Genomic DNA, 16,900 nt, shown 5'->3' with positions numbered 1-16,900 from the left:
TCTTTCTCTCTTTTCTCTCACGTTCTGTTTTCAGACTTCTTACACGTATGATTTACCCAACCCAACCGTATGCACATTACAATTCAATATGTGAAAAGATATGAAGAGAATATTGATATACGATAATACAAATTAGGTTCATTTTATTCATATTCCTTAAAACATAAAAATATTGTAATTCACCAAGTTTACAGATTATACAATTTAAAGTAAGATATTATGTTAAAATAGTTTCATTTGCTCCTTTAAATTATTACAACTTCAATCTTATGCATTTTGCCACATACATTTTTCCCTAAATTTTTAAACAAAGCATATGCTACTTCTGAGCCCTATTTCTTTCTTTCCAAGGAATGTATTATATCATGATTGGCACCGTATTACAAAACACATTATACAAATAAGATACTTTTTTTGTTTTTAATTTACCCATGACTCAAAATCACATTTTTTATCTCCAGTCAAACAATGCACATCTGATATACAAATAATCCGTAAGAATGATGGTTGCTTTTTGGGGATCCACACTAACACGAAGGACATATTGGTGCCTTTTATTTTTAGTAATGCCTATTATGCAGCTTATATGGAAATAATACTTAAGTTGTCTATGGAACGGAAATTCAAAGGGAAGGATAGGAGGAAAGATCGGGTTTAAAGGAGAAAAGGGGTGAATGGTAGAATGATATAATGAAAAAAATAAAATAAGGAATGATTTCTTTTTAGATATTAAAAAAACGAAGATATACACAAAAGAAGAGATTAGCGCAGTATTAAAACATGAAACAGCACAATGAAAGAAAAATGAAAGTTAGGAACAAAGAATAACACAAGGAAAGATAGGAGAAAAAATAAAATAAGAGGGGATAGGACTTGTACTGAAAACCAATATAAAAGAAAGAAAATAACTTAAAACTCAATTATGGGCTTTGAATATGTGTTCATCACTGACAGTTATGGGCCTAGGTTTTAGCAATTCTTTCAACTTAATTATGTACACAGATCTGATGAGCCATCAAAAAGGATTTGAATTTACAACAAAATTAATCAAATTCTAGCGCAACGCTGCAAAAGTAGGAAAATCTACTTACAAGATAATGCAAACAAACAAACTTCTGATGAACACACAATTCTAATGAAGTGATTTAAGTCGCGCCAACACCGGTCTTATATCAAGTCACTGTGCCTTCCCGATCACATGAGATAAATGAACCTGTAAGCCCGTAGGTTAGTCATTGAAAACTTTATAAAACGTCAAACTCTTATTGCGTTCAAGTTTTACGACCGGGGAAATACTATGTACGAAGCCGATATCTAAGAACAACGATGCATCCTTGTATAGCAAAGACCAAGTCCTACGGAATCTGATTCAGTTCAGATAAAACAAAAGGCCCTATTTTCAGCATTTATTATTTAGGTTTACCCATAGTTCAGATTCATCTTGAAAATCAAAACCTATTTATTGTGCCCCAACAGTAAAGGCGTGAAGATTGAGAACATCAACATCAAACCTTCAGTATTGTCTTTGTGTTTGTATGTGAGATGAGTGGTTGTGTGGGTGTGGGTGTGCGTGAACGTGTTTGTTTAAACTTTATCAGAATAATACCGTTATGTTGAAATTCATGAAAATGTAGGCCTTTGTTCAGAAGATGATTTAGAAACCAAATAATTAACAAGTCGAGCCAAACGTTTTCGTGTTAATTGTCTCTTCATTACTTATAAATGATGAAGTGTAATATTTCTTTATAAAGTTTTATTACATAATGGCAGTAGTCGGACATAAAAAGGCGCGTTTTAAATAATTTAATTTCACAATGTTAACAATGTAATGGATATAGAATTTACACAATCAAATAAATTATTATTTACATACAGTCATGTACTCTAAATCATGACAAAAATTTTTGTTCATGTGTTAGCGATTGTAACAAAAAAATCTGGTTAAACAGATTTTATCATTTGCAAAAGTAAATTTTATAATCGCATGTACGATACAACTTTAAGTTGGTGTCATTTTCTACCTCTAAAATATCGTTATACACATTAAAAGAAGTTAATAAACACATTGATCGACAAATCTCTGTGATTACTCATGATCTCAATTGGTATAATAAGACAACGATAATTATACGAAGAAGAAGAATTAATATATATGTACATCCTTAACGTCAATCACCTATTTCGCAAACCATTGTCATGGCGATTAATACGTCCAAGAAAACCTGTGACTCAAAGTTTATTGTTTCTCATAATATTTAAATCCCTCGTCTTCAACAAAGTCGTCTACGCGGACACCGGTGCCGCCTACCACCTGATTGTTGAGCTCACACACACCGTTGCCGATGTTAAATGACACGCAGTCATCTCGCTTGTTACACTCGGCACTGCATTTGACCAATGACAATCTTTGTTTGGTTTTGATCACGTGGTTTTGAAGGCGCCGTCCCTCGATCCGTCTGAAGAGGGAGGTCTTCTGGTGGACTATGTCTGCTTGTGATGGTAGTGTGGGTAATGCCTGGTGAATTGTGGTAAAATCTGTGGAAAATAACCGAAATAAATATGTGATGTAATATTCAGAAATTCCTATGACAATGTAGGCCTATATTAAAATACGATCGCAAAGGCTTTCAAAGAATGAACCTTGATCAATTTCAATGACGTAGCCATCACCTTTTAAAATATGCGAGCATTGCAGCAACGTATTACATAATCCAAACATGTTTTCTTTTGGATATGCAATAGGGTATTTTATTTGTCCTTGAGTTCATTTCTCGGAAGTCTTTGTGATCGTGTTAAAAATAAAAATCAAGATTAAAGATGCAATGCTAGGTTAATTTAAAACCCTTCGAACCCACTACAATGTTACCTTTTTTTTATTTTTTTTATTAAAGCTAACTTTCGTAGTAGGTACGGAGAGGAGAAATCACCTTAAAGTAATGAAATACCTCTGACTTGCCCATAATAGAGACCCATATTGAATATGTATTTCAAATTACATTATAAGGAAACGGATGCCTTCAATGTTTACACACCAGCAGACTCGTTTTTTGTGTTTGAGGGGGGGGGGGGGGGGGGTGGGAGGTTTGGATGCTGCAGATCGCAAAGTATTATTTAGGGCCCCCACCTCACCCACGTATATGCCACAATTTGATGGTGAGAAAGCGTTCAATTATTACACAAATTTATACAAACTTTTAACTTATCATTTTTAAACGAGGATACAATACAAAATGGCGAAAATGTCTGAAGTAGAAACGATACCTTGGCTAATTGGCCCACTGCCCCAAAATAATACATATACTCAATTCATTTCAATTCAATCAAGGTTTCTTAAAGACATGAATAACACTCATAGACTGAATTGTCCATGCTTCCACAGTGCAGGTACAATACAATGGAACTATAAAATAATAACATGAGATCAGGAAAATAGTGTACAAGCATAATTTAAAATTTGATAGGTGATAAAATATGTACGGAATTTAAAATGACTGATTGATATTGCGACACTGTTAAAAAGAACATAATATTTCACAGTTCTTAAAGGTAATACAAAGTTTTGGTATGGGGATATGAATTTGGTTCAAATAAATATGTTGGAAGCATAAGCGATCCTTCAATATTCAGTGATCGTTGTTGCGGTTGAAATCGAGTCTAAAGTTATGGAATTGTAAATAATTAACTCTTTATGTTGTATAGCTCCCTCTCAAGATCAAACTATTAATTAAGCTATAAAACAATGTTTCTTGACTAAAATCGACCGATTAGCTATTCCCGTTTAGAAATTATATAACACAACTACATAGTCTGAGATTTTCATGTTCACAGCTACTATTATACGGCTGTAGGCGCTATTTACAAATTTATCAAAATTTACCGGGAGCACCGGTAAATTGTTATATTCAATTTTTTTCTCGAAAGCAGAATTGTTTTAGGGACTAAATTTTCTAGCACTTATAATACATTCACAGGGGCATCCAAATATATCAAAATTGTAAAGAATCGCTTTCCGCCCAATTTCAAAATTTCCCAAAACTTTGTATTACCTTTTAAGGCAATTATAAGCTTTGATTTGCATAGTGAAAGTTTAACATACGCGTGATATTGTACTTTTTCTACTCTGGTTTGCCAGTGTCGGTAGCATGAGTCCAGGTAATCCACACAAAATATCTGATTAATATCGAATCCAAGATTGAAAATGAAAAAAAAAACTCCTATGCCCTCTCGATCGCTATGTTCCCTTGCAATAGAAGCCCATCTTCGCCCCCTCCATTTATTCTTCTGAAATAGAACTGCTCTTTCCGGTAACCACACTTTGCTGATTGCAATCTGTACCGGAATGTTAGCTCAACCATTAAATATTAATGCTCATAATCACAATTATAATACAATGATAATATTAATTTATAATAATAATACAATCATAATACATGTGTAATAATTGTAATAATAATACAGTCACAGTAATAATGATAATGATAATATGTTACTACTAATAATAATAGAAACAAAAAAGAGCAACATCAATAAAAATTGATAAGGATACTATTAATACTACAACTAGTAATTGATAATTAATAAAATGATAACAAAAAGTAAAATACTAATTTTTCTGATTGCTGTACTATTATGACCAATAGTGCTTTATCAGGATTTGTCCTATCTTTGATAATAATAAGAGTAATGATGATGATAATAATCACAATTTTGTTTACCGAGAGAAGCCTCATCAGCTTCAGTACTGTTCTGCCAGAGGGCCCTGCAATTATTATTACACTACGAATGCCCAGGTACCCATTTACAGCTGGGTTGGAAGTGGCGAATGTGGATTTATGTCTTGCCAAATGACATTGGTGCCGGGCTGAGATATGAACCCTAAACATTCGGATTGAGAGTCCAGTGAATGAACCGCTTTACCATGACACCTCCAATAAATTTTTTTCGCGAATATTTACCTGGGGTTGGAGTCTGATCTTCGGTAGGCGTTTCAGGGGTGCCCTGTTATCAAACAGAAATAACTATTAATATTTTATTGTGATGCGTAGATTTCATGAAAACGGGATAATATAGAATTACATTCGTAACTTAGTAGACAAATAACCCGGTTACCGAGCAATGATCGAATTAAGTGTATCGTTTTAACATTCAACTTAGTGTTATGAAACCTATTTCTATTCTCACTCGTAATCGATGTTTGATACTTTTATTTGTAAGTGAGAAAAAGAAATATCTATGTCAAAAGTACATTCCACAAATGTATAAAATGAAATAAATGAATGAATGAATGAATAAGTGATTAAGCGAGTGGGTAAAATAGAATGAATACATTGCAATTTGAAAATTAATTCAGTTCATCATGATATGAAAAAATGTATCTATAAAACAAATGAGTTAGTACATTATTTAAATAACACCGAATTATATTCTTCCCAGCAAATGTGTGTATCAAGTATGTCATATGACCCCCGCTTATGGACAACTCACACTTGTTGGCCTTGTCGGCACGGTTGTTTCACCTCTGACACCTATGTTTGGAATAAGAATAGCATTAAAAAGACGAGCATTAAAGGTACTAAGTCCCTTTTGCAGTCAACCTCAAATTCTGTAGAACTTTGCAGGAATTATGAATATGTCATGATTGTCCTATCTGTGAAATTAAAACGTTAGCAGTGTCCTAATATTCAAATTATGCAAGGAAACCCGTTTACTTGCTAGACTTCACTGTTAGACACTATTGAGTGACTGACTGGCTTTTTTTTCTTAGGTAATAACATACACTGTCGCTCATATAGGTGGAATATTTTTGTTTTACCCCAATTCATGGAATTATTTAAAAAATAATTTAAAAATAATGGATCTAGATAAAAGTATACATTCTTAGATTTTATTGAATTATAATTTGAAAATGTGTGTTTTGCGTGACTGCTAAAGCATGTGTATGCTTCTATGCTTATCAAATAGGAGACCTACGCCCTTAAGTTATAAATGACAGTAATGACAGTAAGTCATAAATGACAGTAATGAGCATTAATGCCCCACAAAAGGGCACTAATATAGCACATCGACACGGTTTTGATCCTGGGGCCTCACAGTTACGAGGCCATTGCTTTGTCACTGAACCATGACTGTACGCAGCGGGGGCTAGGGTAGGGGGCAGTTTCCATAAATAAAAAGAAACACAGCAAATGCAATAAATTTTTAATAATTTATTGCATTTTACCCCGGTTTCCAACATAAACGAATCCTGTGGATGGCCATGCATTATGACTCAAGGCATGGGCACACAGAGGATTTTACATCAATAACCCACTTCTTGTGATGGCCAGAATTGAACTGATTGAATCTTTGCGCATGCAATAATGATTTATCCTAGCTATTGCCAGGTAATCAATTAAACTGGGTAGGAAGTTGCCGGAACTGATTAATGTCTTGCCAAAGGAAAATGGTGCCGGACTGGGATTCGAACCCTAAACATTAGGATTGAGAGTCAAGTGAACAAACCCCTTTACCATGACACCTTCACATAATGTTGTGAATACTTACTTAGCGTTGGATTCCGTTTTTCTGTAGGTGTTTGACGGCTGGCCTGTTATCAAACAGAAATATACAATTCTTTTCCGCAAGTATAATCATAATAGATAATTCATGAAATAACTAAAATTCTTAGAATGTGATATGTAGATTTTACTAAAACAGGGTAATTCAGAATTACATACACACTAAGTAGTAGAAGAAACAATCCAGTAACCAAGCAATTAATATCAAGTGTATCGTTTTATCATTCAACTTGGTGTTATGAAACATATTACTGTTCTAATAATTAAAAATTAAATGAAATTAGATGAATGCATGAATGAATAGGTGATGAAGCAAGTGAGTTAAATAGAATTAATAATTTGTAAGATGAACGTTAATTCAATATATGATGTTATACAACATTTTATCTGAAAAAAAATAGTTACCCAATTCTTTAAATTACACCAAATTACAGTTTTCCTAGTGAATTTTCGTATGTCAGATTACCCCCTTATAAGGATAACTTACACTTGTTGAACTTGTCGGCACGGTTGTTTCATCTGTGACACCTGCGTATGGAATAAGGATAGCATTAAAAAGATGATCGATGATTTAAACAATTTGATTTGATCTTTATTCAAACACTCATCGGCAAATTAGGTGGCGAGGCAACTTTCTTCTCTTCTGCTCACACACCCTGGAACAGGCTCCCTCCTTAAAATTTATCTCATCCCCAACCAGCCAGCAGTAGTGTGACCCTACCTGTTTTAGCACTTGAAGAAGCACCGGTAGTGCTGGCGTCCGTGCGCAGGCGCACCAGCGTTCCAGGTGCTAAGGCAGTGCTTCAAACAGAAGAAATTCAAAGTAATTTAAAATTCAAATGAGATAGGTCGCCACTCGGCTATAAAAGAGCGGGGATCTGAGAAGGTATTCATCTTTTTGGAGAATGTAAAGTGGAGGGAGATTGTGTACTATGTAGAAAGAAAGTGTATTGAATGTGTGTGCATATTCCAGGTGGTCAGGCAGTGCTTCACACAAAAGAAATTCAAAGTAATTATCCCCTCGCCGACGAAGTCGGAGGGATAAAGTAGGGACTTTTAGATTTGCGTGGACTGATACGTTTGACGCCCATTCAAGGCAGTGTTTTAAAAGGACGTCGATCGTAGCAATCCCCATTGTCATTGTGCAAATCTAAAAGTCCCTAATAATGCTGCCGTCCGTCCTTCCGTGCGTGCGTCCGTCTGTGCGTGCGTCCGTTCGTAACAAATTACGTTTCCGATCGATAACTTCAGTAATGTTTGACAGGTTTTAATGAAATTTGATATGAAGGTACACAATATCAAAATACAGCCTAAGTTCGATTTTGGAGTACGTAGGTCAAAGGCCAAAGGTCATAGCTCATTAAATATGCGAATCTGGTTTCCGATCCATAACTTTAGTATTGTTTGACGAATTTTAATGAAATTCGATATGAAGGTTCATTGTATCAAAACACAGCCAAAGTTCGATTTCGGAGTATGTAGGTCAAAGGTCATAGGTCCAGTGGACCGACGGCTTTAAGTCTTCTCCTAGGGACTTGGTAATGAGGATTAATGCTTTACCAAAGGGCATTAGCGCATCAACTTGGTTTCGAACCCGGGACCTCTCAGGTTACGAGACAACTGCTCTACCACTGACCCATTGCGCCTCCTGCAAATGATTATATGCAATTATCGCTTACGATTTATTTCTCTCAGTGATAACAATTCCATGAATTGATTTGTTGGATGCATTTCATTATGAAAGCTTTTGGAGACAATAATGTTGTCATCCTTTCGCTATTATGCGATTACATATAAACTAAAACTTACAGTCAGGCGAGGTTCTAGAAGATTTTTTTTTAAGGGGGAGGGGGTAGGGGTTAGGGTTGATACCCGCCATTTCAAGAACCGCTACTGCTTACATTCATAATCGGCGTAGACGTAGTTGTACATGTACTTCCCCGGGCACGTTGCAGCCGACCTGCATGAGGCAGTGACGGTACATGGATTGACCGTCTCGCAATACGGAGCCCACTGTGCCGTCTGGTCACTGTAACCACACTGGCTCTCCAGGGAGGGGTCATAAGCATCGCAAGAAGAAACCAACACACAAACTCCTTTGGTGATTCTGATCGTTGATCCTGGGTCACACTCGATCGTAATTGTTGGTGACTCGAGCACTGGTTTACACTCTGTAACTATGCACGGTGTGAAACAAAGTTGTACATATTTATGATGGTTAACACATTTCCATCTTTAATTACATTACATTGTATATTAAACACACATATATTTTCTCTCAGATTAATTCATTTTCATTAAGATTAATACAAAACATTATTATTGAATTCATTCTGTAAGAAGAGAAGTGTAATTTAAGAAAATCAGTGACAATATAAGATTGATAATTACTTTATTACAGTTGACAAGAAACGTAATGTTAACACAAGACAAAAAAATAAAATTTTCTTGCCATATGCACGTTTAAAGTTACGAAATGTAAATTCTATTCAACAAAATGGGGGGAAATTATGGAATAATATTGACAACTCAATCAAACATGTAACCACTCTTAGTTCTTTCAAGTTGAAATTTAAGTTGCGTCTCCTTACCACATATATATGACTTCCTATGATACATACAATTACCATATAAATTATAGTGTTCTGTATTATTATTGTGTTTTAGTTTGTAATGTCTTGTACACGTCTTGCAATTTGTTTTATTGTGAATTTTAATGTTTTGTATTTTCCACATTTGTCATTTATGTTATGGGTCCATCCACTTCTCTCAAGCCATCGGCTTTATCGGGTGTAAATGATCTAGCACAATTCTCAATGTATATATATTGTATGTGATTGTAATTCACCATGTTCACATATTATTAAATTGAAGGTCAGATATTCAGCTCAAATAGCATCATCTGCTACTTGAAATTATTACATTTTCAATCATATGCATTTGCAACATTACTTTTCCATATTTTTTTGTTAAAAGCATAGACTATTTGTAAGCCCTGTTTTTTCCTTTCATGGAATGTATGTGTCATATGAAAGGGGAGAAATTGAACTTTCTAGAAATGTGATTTTCCCTTTAAAATCCAGATACCGCTCGCCAAATGACTTTTTGGTTTCCTCTCTACAAATTACTTTTAATCACTCATGCGTGACATATGCATTATATGACGTGCATCAAATGAAAGAAGAGGATCTAAGCTTTCGAGATATGTGTCATTTATTAATTATTATTGTGATTAAGTTATAATAAAACATCGACAGTTTTCGGTTTCGTGTTTTCTGGGATGCACTGTATATATGTATATCGGGTATTAATTCCATGTTGGCATGAGGTGACGATCAATATTGAAACCGGGAATATATAGATTGTCTACGGTTTGAAGTCGATTAGGCAATTATTCTAACTAGAATGTTTAAATGCACTAAAATTCCTATTGTTAATATACTTATCATAAGTTTAGAACCCAAATCGGGGAGATGATGCTTGTTTTAAAAGATTTCCAAATCTATTACAATCGCTATTCATTCGGAAATCGGATGGCAGTCGGATCGCGTAGTCTGCGCTGCATGCCCTTGGGCAAAGTATAATTAAGCCTTAGTTCAAAAATCTTGAAATGAGGAGGAGGGGTTTCAATTTTGATGTTAAACATTTTATATATATCCTGCACACAAAAAATGCTATTGATAAGTTTTCTACAGACTTTTTTTTTCTTAACAATATATGAATTAGGTTTGCATTATATTAACGATTTTGTCTAAATGTTTATATGTTCCCAGTTGTAGGGTGTATTTTCATTTCAGAACAAAAATATCAAATAATAATCAACTTGAGGCGGTTTGTTTAAAAAAATTAAAAGGGGACGAAAACCAGATATTACTTTTATTTGGCCTTAGGATCTTTACTACAGCCCTAAGTCATGGAACCGTACTGTAATGAATCGCGAAGTCATAGAGGTGTCTTTAAAGCACTTTATAGCAGTTATCTGTTCTACCCCTATTTTCAGGATTAATTTTTCGTTTAAAAACCCCTCGATCTTACTTACCTCGGGTTGGCACAGCTCTTCTACAAAGAAAATGAAATAAAATCACGTTAGAAGGTTATCATTTTGAAAACCTGTTAGGTAATGTAATAGGTAGTATAAAAGTACCCGAATGTTATAGTTTTGCGTCTTAGTTTTGCACGAAAGAGCTATAATTATGAACGACGAATAACTTTACTACACGATGGCTACTTTCATTTCATTTTCATTTCTAGGTTCGCCGTAGCCATGCCGTAGAACGACAGCCTTGCGTTTTATATACTCCAGGGTTGAAGCGGTAGTCTGGCCGCAAAGTCACCATAATGTCCTCCTTCGGCCACCTTGCGGGCACCTCACGGCTACCTTGCGTCTGTCTTAATATTTATCAAAAAGCTACGGCCGCCGCAGAGACGCCTTAAGGCGACCGTGCATCATCACTTCAAAGGCCGTACGGCTGTCGCAGATTTTCTGTCGACACAAATTCAGAATACGCCGTGCGGCTACCCTAACACATGTGACCGTGGGAATGCTGCGGCTGTCCTATAATTGCTATTGGCCGTAGATATTATAAACCGCAGTGCCGCCGCGGCAGATGTGACCTAGACATTAGTAATATTGACAACCGTTTAGAAAGTTACCGCAGAACTAAACAAATATTTAAAGACATTTACACATTTTGTAAACACAATAAATACTGATTTGTAGCCTACTCCGTGAAATATGAGAAATTCCTGAACAAATTTGATAATTGTGTTTTTCTTGGACTGCCGTGTAAGTTTTACAAAGGACATTGCTATATGAGAGACGTTGTTCAATTAATGCCCGTAAAAACATGAACCTTCTAAAAACCATGGTAAAATCAACCCAGAGGTATATCAGTTCAAGCACACCCACTCCACCGCTTTAGAAAAGACTTTTAAAAATATTTCTTTCTAATCTCCAAAGCATGAGGACCTTTTATTGACTAAATAGACCAGTTCACGGTTAGCACATGTCCCAAATGATTCCGAATATCCACAGATCTTCAAAACATGAAAAGGTCCCACTTTGTACATTTTGAAATAATCACTCCTATAGCGATAGAGGTGCTACATAAATAGCCTTTGTTTCTCCTTTCCAAAGAATACTTCCACCTGTGTATCATGGCTTGTGCATAAAGAATAATAATAACATAACTTTCATGAGCACGTATCAAGTATTTTGTCTCCATATATTTCACAATTTGGTTTGCAATGACCTTTATCTGTTCATGCTCAGACTGCAACTATGAACTGGCTAATTATCAGACAATGTTGCAGAGTTAATTCAAAATTTGAAGGAAATGGCTAATATTTCAAGAACACTGTATGGAATTCCTTATTACCTGTCTTTTTCTCCCTCTGAACAAGGATGCACGAATCAATTCGTTATTTACCTGTCTATTCTGTCTTTTAAACATGGATGTTAAAGTGGGATTATCACAATCACCAGAGGACGAAGGTGAATCCGATTCTAAAAGAATAAGAGATATAGAAGAATTTTAGATATTGATTGATATAGCAGCTACTCTCGAAAGGTACGGGAATGAAAGACATGTATTTCTTTGAGATCAATACATTACATTATTATTAAATGTATTCTGAAGAAAATGAATGTAATCTGAGAAAATTAGTAACAGAATAAGATTCAGACTATAATGCCTTTTCTTTAGAATAAAAGCATCATTGTATTCTGTGTCCAAATTAAAGGCATTGTTTAACAATGTTAAATCTGAGATTTACAACCTTATACGTTATCGGTGTATGTGATATGATGTAATTTTGAAGCCCTAAAAAAATTGCGCTTCAAAATGATTAAGAAGTGCCCAAAAAGTAGAAAATCTTTGAGTGACTGGATTTACCATATTCGTTTTCCCCAAATAAGAAAAACCGTTAGGAAAACGCTAAATTTGGTTTCCATTTCCAATCATAAATATCTTGATAATTAGACAGGCGATCGGCTGGTACAAGTCATGGGGTTCCTGACTGACCTAAAGGTTTATAATTATTATTGCAGCACGAGCTAAATCCAGGATTTTGTTTCAGAATCTGAGACAAAGTTACCGGATCCCTTTAACCTACCTTAGCCTAGAGATCACATATCTTCTGTGCATTTTTTAAAACTTCATTTCGCCTGTATATCTTTATAACACGATCACAAAGACATTTAAAAACAGCCTCAAGCACTTTTAGTAGCCTTGTCCATCACCTTTTGATTTGCACAAAGATAAATTACAAATTACAGAAACGTATCATGCTTAATATCAGAACACTACAAGTAGGATATGGAATTGGCTGTGGAAATCGGTCTTGAGTTGAGTTCTCGACAGTCATTTTGACTGTGCTCCATATCTTTTTTTTCAAAGCAAAACAAATCAGGAGGCGAGTCAACTGTTGAATAAAGGAAATTAGCTAGTGTAGAACATTCGCCATGGAGCAACAATTTGTTGCCAGATCGATTCCCTCCATTGTACTTGGTTCGCTGACCATGATACAAATTGCTAAAGTTCCAAACTCGAAATGGGATTATGACGTCTTTATTAGCTTCCTCAAACGAAGAGTCGAAGACAACACAGAATCAAATTCAATCTGTAATGAGAGTCAGATGCACAGAAAATACAATAAATTAATAAGTATTGCACGAAAAAGTTTCCTTTGTTTTCTTATTTCTGAGTGCCTCTAATACCATGACAACTTAATGAACTTGTACTCATAAATATACACCACTTGTATATTAAATACCCAAACTGTCCTAAACCTGAACCTTGTGATTTGGTACCTATACATAAACATGCATTTGTATTTGCATAATTCATAAAGGCAACTAACTATTAAACATTTGTGACTACAAATGTATACTTTCAAAAACATCTTGATAAATTCTTTAACGAAAATAAATGCTACGGCTGAAATCCAAAAGCCTATCTCATTATACGTGTTTAAATCACATCTTTCCAAAATATCAACCCAATCTGAAAATCAACATTTGTTCCTAATAATCCACATTACAATTGTGACTAAATTCCTTTATCAGAACTATACTCAATAAGTCTTCACAAACCTACAATACATAACTCTCTGTTTATATTACAAAGATAACTAAAAACATGAAGACTGCTTCCAATGCAAAGCCCTATGTATAAAGCTTGGCTCTAGCTGTGCGCATAATTAAGTAGGTGAAATTTACACCCTGCACAGTACAAACCACTTGCTAGTAAATTACATTTTCCAGAAATCTACATCAATATTTCAAAGCAAAACTTCACTTGCTCTGACTAAATAAACACAATGCAGGTCATTATAAATTGACCAAATCTCGCCTAAATTATTTTCTCTTATATCCCTTTACATTTATCCACTTTTACTCTTCGTCAAAACGGCAACAAATTATACAGTAATGTCCCTGGCATAGCATCACACGTATAATATTCACTTTCACACGTGCGATTCAATGATTACTGAAGTTGAACGAATGAAATTCAACTTATAATTTACACATTTTATCTATATATCAGAAACTCACTTCTTTGGCCGGAACTAAGCAATTTACTGCCGAAACACTGGGCTCACTGATGTCACTGTCAAACAGGACAAAACCGGGAAAACTGGGAAAACTGGAGAGCTCATCTCCAGTGACTTGACGCTCGACAGACTACACGAACAAGTGACTAAAATGGCTTCGCTACTTATCGAAGTCGAAAGTAAGGTGTCCTTCAAAAACAAATACTCAAAGAAAAGGCCATTTCAAATCCTACTATAAAAAACATCGATCATAAATACAACAGGCATTGTAAATATTTAAATTGCCAATTCACCTTCTATAAAATACCTAAATGCTTCATTTAGGCTGAAAGAGAATAAATATCTATCTTTCCTGATATTATAATTAACAAAATGAACCTTTTTTCTTATCTTATGAAACAAAGAATCTGAACTCTAAAAATCTCTTCTAAGATTTTCGACTTGCTGAAAAAACCACAAAATAAATTTCGCTCAGCGAAACAGTACTCCTGCAACAATTTGCCAGGGCTTTATTCAACAAAGGTTTTGGGAATGTTAATATTAGGTTTTAAGTTAGGTTTATGGTAAGTTTTTGGATTAGGATGAGGTTAAGTTTGACCTCGGAGCAATTGTCGTCAGATCGTTGTTTACCACCGATAAATTCAATATTTCTTACCTCTCGTAGGAGCAGATCCAGCTTGGGTTTCTAGTAAGCCGTGAATAATGAAGATGATCATAATTGTCGTTCCCTTTAAATCCATCGTAATGCTTTTCCTTGTGAATGGAACAACAGTTTTGAAACCAATCCTGTGATGCAGTAGTTTGCTCCACCTACGATCCGTATAGTACTACTACTACTTCAGTTAAACCGAAGACCTACTCCGGGTCTAAAATCATGTTTAACAAAAAGGAAATTTGATAGACTTCAGAATAATTTTCTTTGTTGAACCAGATTTTGATAAAAAGCGTAAACCTAACGTCGGGTTTAAATTTCAGTAGAATGCAGGCCTACGCGTCTACCAAACGAAATAAATGCTACGATATGATAAACATGCACATTTAAACGGGGATATATGAAATCTTCTGCTGTTTCCATTGGCCGAACTAAAGTAATTCTTTATCATTATCATTCATAATCGATGTTTCATAATATGCTCTTTTTCTCAGCTCCTCTCTCTCTTTATCTCTCTCTTTTTCTCTCAATCTCTATTTCTATCCATTTTGGTCTTATTCTCTTTAACATGTCTCTTTGCTAGTTTGATCTCTCCCCCTCTCCTTCTCTCTTTTTCTCTCTACCCCTCTCCCTCCCCCCTTCCCTCTCTCTCCATTTTTTCTTTCTGTACTCTCTATACCAATTTATTTCGAGGTCTAACCAATTTCTATTCATTTTCTTTTTCAATACACTTATACAATAAATGAGAAAACCGCACTCCGACTAGATTAATTTATCTCTAGTTGTGACAAATGCATATTTGTGAAAAATGATATCCAATTAATTGAACGCACATGATTATGTTATAGTAATTTTCTGATGGCTCAACCCCAATACCCAAATAAATATTTATGAAATGAAATGACAGGCGAATCGTGTTTATCAGACCATCAACTTTTGGTAACAATGTACTTCTAGGAGCATACAATTAGGATCGAAATATCGAATAAAAGTGAGGAGTCAGTACATGAACGTTGTTGCCGTTAAAAAAGTTGGAATATTTTTGAATCTCTTTTATTGAAATGAATTTGACAATGTGATTTATTCTTGATAGATAAAGTTTACATCTTCTCAGAACTTTATTGACCAATATTGGTGACCCGTACGAGTATGAGTTTCCAATGATACTGGTCGGTCAGGTCAAAGACCAGGGTTCCCTGCATGGAGCTGGGATCTGAACCAGTATGAAATGCCTATCAATTCATATGACGTTATTAACCAGAACACTTTAACAATTTCTAAAAACATCCATATCAAAACGGTTTGGATAGATTTGATTTAATTCGTCAAGAATAAATGTATCGACAACATGAAATATATAATGAAGGAAATAAACATTTTGACAGGATAGCAGGTAAAAGCTTATAATAAACGTAGTTGCTTTCATGTGTTATCCTGTTAAAGAGAATGAGTTCTGGTGAAGGTGAACAATAATATGTGGTCGATGTCATTCTCTTATCATAGTAGAAAATCTCCTATAAAAGGTATTGTCCTTTAATGCCCTAATATTCAAATTATGAAGGGAAAGAGCTGAAGAGTTTTAACCCAGCTTTCATGTCTTGACACATGTATGTATAGTCCGTTTTACCGTTGGTGGAGTACATGTGATTTGCAGAAGGGCTAAGTCAATTTATTAACATTTTATCATCCCAAACTTCAAAATATTGTATACTTTTGTTCTCATTCACTTCATTAGGAACCTTTTCCAAATTGCCTCTAGACAATTTCTTTCACAAAATAATCACATGACCAGAACTTAATTTTATCTTGAACTTTAAATTTGAAGTATGAATTAAGAATTTGTCCACGTTGCGTTGAGTGAAAGGACTTATCAATATGGATATCAATCGCAACTTTGTACACAAGACTTGCGATTGATTAGAAGACCAGCGATTAATTTGGATCAATCGCAACTCTTTAAAAGATTGAAAAAGTATCATATTTCAATTTCCGTATAGCATTTTTCTCTATTTCTAGGCTATTGACCGGGTCTATTACTTACTTGTTTGTCTTCCCAGATTCATTCAGAGAGGGTGGGGTGAACTATTTTCCTTAGGAGGAACTTTCTGGGTATATGGCGGACGTGTCCAGGCACACA

The 16,900-nt window shown here is 34.9% G+C and overlaps 1 long non-coding RNA gene across 1 annotated transcript; it reads right to left on the bottom strand.

Moving 5' to 3' along the window:
• Positions 1–13,110: 13,110 nt before the first annotated feature.
• LOC115924086 lies at positions 13,111–14,583 on the bottom strand. Its single transcript, XR_004064175.1, has 2 exons — positions 14,113–14,583; positions 13,111–13,178 (listed from the first exon to the last, which is right to left on the bottom strand). It is a non-coding gene; the product is annotated as an uncharacterized LOC115924086 (long non-coding RNA).
• Positions 14,584–16,900: the final 2,317 nt, after the last annotated feature.

This window comes from Strongylocentrotus purpuratus, unplaced genomic scaffold (genome assembly GCF_000002235.5).
Source record: "Strongylocentrotus purpuratus isolate Spur 01 unplaced genomic scaffold, Spur_5.0 spur5_scaffold_15, whole genome shotgun sequence".
NCBI lineage: Eukaryota > Metazoa > Echinodermata > Echinoidea > Camarodonta > Strongylocentrotidae > Strongylocentrotus > Strongylocentrotus purpuratus.
The sequence above is the reverse complement of the archived record's forward strand: the minus strand, read 5'-3'. Positions and strand labels throughout refer to the sequence as shown.